Raw genomic sequence first — 4,278 nt, 5'->3', positions numbered from 1 at the left:
GAACCTTGAAGAGTCTGATCCCTGACTTTATTCCTTCATTTACAGAGACTGACAAGGAGAGAGCAGGGAGCCATGGGGCTTTAGAGGATGGGTTTCCCCTTCTCTACTCTCCAGAACAGACAGAGTGGCATTTGTTAGAATGGCTTTCTGTTGAACTCCTGTCAGAAGATACCCTGAGTCTCACTTCCAAGGTAAAACCTGGAATCTTCAGCCAGCTAGTGGGCTCCAGAATGCAGGGGACATGGGACTTAGAGTCAGGAAGACCTGGATTCAAATCCAACCTGAGACATTGACGAGATTTGGGACCCTGGGCAAGTCACTGAACTTCTACTTACCTCAGTTCCTGAACTGTAAAATGGGGATTATGGGAGCATCCATTTCCCAGAGCTGTCGTGAAGATTAAATGAGATATTTACAAAGTGTTTAGTACCACGTCTGGCGTATATAGTAGGAGCTTAGTAAATACTTATTCAACACTTACAATTCAACCCCTAGGTACCAGCATAAGGGACTGGGAAGGGAAAATCCTGGTTCACCTCTCTGGGTAGTGGGAAGGAGGCTACATGTGGGCTTGGAGCAGGGGCTTATTTCATTGGCTCCTGTGTCTGAGCATCTTGTTCTTAGACTCAGGATGAAGTCTCCAGGGTGTTGGTGTGAGAGGTGTCCCTCTTCTGAATTCCCAACTCTTACTCGTCTCTCAGGGCCCTCTAGAGGAGCACCCTGAGGAGCTCGCTTTTGGCTGCCCAGAGAGAAGTAAACGAAAGGGTTCGTGCTGCTGTTCACGCAGGCCAGGAGCCAAGGGAGCCAATCAGATATGAAAACGAGGTCCAATCTCCGTACAAATATTTCGATCTCGGGGACCAGGCCGCAGAGCAGGAACACGAGGATGGTGAGCAGGACCAGGCGGTAGAGCCTGGGCGGCTGCAGGCTGGGAGCTGCACTGGACCCTCAGCACCAGGGTCAGGCTGGACAGAGACAGCACACCAGTGAAGAGGAAGAACCACACGGTATGGACAAGGACGAAGGAAAAACAGAGAGGGCCTCTGTGCTCGTGAAAACAGAAAAGAAAATGCAGAGCCCAGAAGAGGCTGGCCAAAGCCCAGATGGCGGCGCATGCAGCAGCAGACCTGTGCTTGGGCCGTGACAGAGGTACCAGAGCTGGAGCACTCGGTGCTGATCACCTCCAGCAGGCTCAAGCTCATGAAAAAGGACATGAGGGTGACGCAGATTCCTGCCTCCGGCAATTCAGAGAGGAGGTTAAGGGATTTAACAAACTTCTGTACGAAAAACTCAACTTGGCAGCAAAGGAAAAGGGCGACGGCCCTGGCCAGGTGGAAGATGTAGATGGAGAAGGGGCTGCTCTGGGGGAAGACCAGGAGCCACAGGACGAGGCTGTTCACTCCCAGCCCTACCTGAGCGATGACCAGAATGAGGATCTCCATCCAGTAGCCTAAGTCAAATTCTCCAGGTGCCTCAGGCCCAGGAACTAAAGTCCCATTTGCGTTCCTTTCCGTGGTGTTGTCATGAATGTAATCCAGCCGCCCAGATGTGGGGCACACAGCCATGGTGGTGGTTGACTCCAGCCTCAGAAAGCCCTGCTCCTCTCAGACAACTTGAGGACGAGAAGACAAAGAAATGCATCAGGACCTTTCCGGAGATTTGTTCCCTTCTCTAAGCTCATGTCTTAGAAGAGCATCTTCTTCCCCACTACCTCACTTCTGAGGGCCACCAGGTGGCGCCACAGTGCTAAGAACCCGGGACAGTAAAAATTGAGTTCAAATGTGGCCTCAGACAGTTACTAGTTGCATCACCTTGGACAAATCACTTAAGATCTGTCTGCCTCAGATCCCTCAACTGTAAAACCGGGCTAATAACAGCACTTAACTCACAAGGTTCTTTGGAGGATCGAAGAGATAACATTTGTAAAATGTTTAACATGATGCTGGCATATAATAGCTTAATACATGCTTATTCCTTTCTCCTCTTTCTCTCTTTCTGCTGTTGTGAAGTGATAGTGAAGAATAGAAGTGAGCCTTCTGGAAATGACTATGGGTACACTTACCTCTTCTCTTTCCCCTGATCAGGCTGCATTCTTTCTTCCATTTTCCTCTCTACTTTTTCTTTGGACTGTGGAAGAGGACATGATTCCTTCTACAATCCCTGTGGAGAGACCTAAACATAGGATTGATTACTTAATTCAATGCAGCAGACATTTCTTTATTCACTTATGTATGCATGCAAGTGTTTATCTGTTCATTTATTTACTTATTAATTTAAAATTCATTCATTTATTAATATTTTAAAATATTTAGCAGTAACTTTTTTGTATCATTTTTGTTGCTCAATATCATGTCCCCAACCAGCCAGAATTCATATTTTTCCTCATCAAAAAATGTAAGAGAAAAAGAAAAATATGCTTCTGCTTATATGAATTAAGTTCCACAGTATAAACAATATTCCACACTCACCTCTGGAAAGGAGGGAAGAAAATGTAATAGTATATTAAACATTTCTCTGTGCTACACTACAATAAACATTTATTCAACAATTAATTTTGTGAGATATTGGACCTTTAAGATCTTAATTATTATTTAGTTTTCTGAATCTCTGCATTCTTCTGCCTCCCTGCTCATTCTTCCCCTGACCTCCATTCTAGAGATCTTGCATGAAATCCTACTCAGAGCCTTTTGTAGAGCAGATCAGACAAGATCATCCACAATATAGGACAGGAGAAGGATCTGAGTAAATTTCTTTGAAAATCCTGAAGTAAACCAAACTCATGTAGAAAGAAAGAAAGGAAGGAAAAAGCAAGCAAGAAAGAAAGAAAGGAAGAAAGGAAGAAAGAAGAAGCATTTTGAATTAAGGTCAAGATACTCATGACTGGGACACTACCCTGGGCCTGAAGGGACTGGAAACTCAAAACAGGGATCTTATAAACTCAGGAGGGGAGGAGGAAGAAGTCAACAATCATATGTGATTCATTGCAGGGGAATGGATTTCCTGGGAAATTCACAGGATTGGTTAAACTGCTTCTAGCCAACAGAGGCAGGCCACTGATGGGTCCAGAGCCAGAGTCACTTATGTGGTTAACATAACAGCTACCTTGAAGTTATCTCTGTCTAGGAACAGGGATGATTCGAAATTGCTGAGGTGTGCTGGAGTCCTCCAGCGGGCAGCTAGAAACTGTTGGTCTCAGTAGAGATTCCTGGGAGTTTGCCTTGGGAAGTAGGAGGGTTCTCAGAAACTCTTAATCAGAACAGGAGAGGGATCTAGAGTTTTTCTAGCAATTGACATGCTAGGAGCCCAGGTAACCTACTCTATTTTTGCCCCAGACTTGTAGCCTTTCTAGATTTTTCAAGATACTGTTATTATCTTTAGAATGTTGTCTATGTTCTCTCTCTCTTAAAAAGAATCACTTTTTGGCTCTTCAAACCATTTCCATATGAATAGAAATGTAAAGAGATAACTCATTATATCTAATCTTTCAAACTATTTCATATATTAAACATGGCTAATAGCTAATTTATATGGCACTAACTATATACCAGGCATCACTTTGCAATTATTTTTTGATTTGATCCTTAAAACAACTGTAGGTGGTAGGTGCTATTATTATTCCCATTTTGAAGGAATGAGGAAACTGAGGAAAACAGAATTTAAGGATTTTCCTAGATCACAAAGCTAATAAGTGTCTGAGGCTAAACTTGAACTCAAGTCTTCTTAACTTTAGACCCTGTGCTCTATCCACTGCATGCAATAATTGCCTTACCATCATGCCATGTCTCTCTCTCATATCTTTCTTTTCCATAGGCAAGATGAGAGACAAACATATAGGAAAATGCTTTGCTAAAATGTGTGGAAATGATTACTATTGAATCCACCATATTTATGTAGAAATGAAGACTTAGGAGGGATTGCATGGTGTAATAAGGAACTTCGGGGACAAAATGGAGTATATCTTGAGTGACAGGAGCATCAGTTAAAGACTTTGGAATGTGCCCAGGTGGTGTGAGCCAGGGCCAAAAGACAGTTGGAACCACACCTATAAATACCCTTGGACTATAGGACACCTGGTCTCAGGCTTGAGAATTTTGGGAGGAGGATGATTGAAGGGAGGGTAGGTCATAGACCTGAAATCCAGCATCCATACCTGAGTGCCATAGGAAGTTATTCTACCTGCTACTAATAGAGCTGAGAGAGAACAACACCACAGCTATTAAGAAGAACACCATTAGCCTTCCCTATTATCTATAGATTTAGATTACTTTAATTCAATTA

The 4,278-nt window shown here is 43.6% G+C and overlaps 1 pseudogene; it reads right to left on the bottom strand.

Annotated features, from left to right (window-relative positions):
- Positions 1 to 626: 626 nt before the first annotated feature.
- LOC123252833 lies at positions 627 to 1,565 on the bottom strand (annotated as a pseudogene).
- Positions 1,566 to 4,278: the final 2,713 nt, after the last annotated feature.

The sequence above is a fragment of the Gracilinanus agilis genome, chromosome 6, assembly GCF_016433145.1.
Source record: "Gracilinanus agilis isolate LMUSP501 chromosome 6, AgileGrace, whole genome shotgun sequence".
NCBI classification, from domain to species: domain Eukaryota; kingdom Metazoa; phylum Chordata; class Mammalia; order Didelphimorphia; family Didelphidae; genus Gracilinanus; species Gracilinanus agilis.
This window is presented reverse-complemented; position numbering and strand designations above follow the sequence as displayed.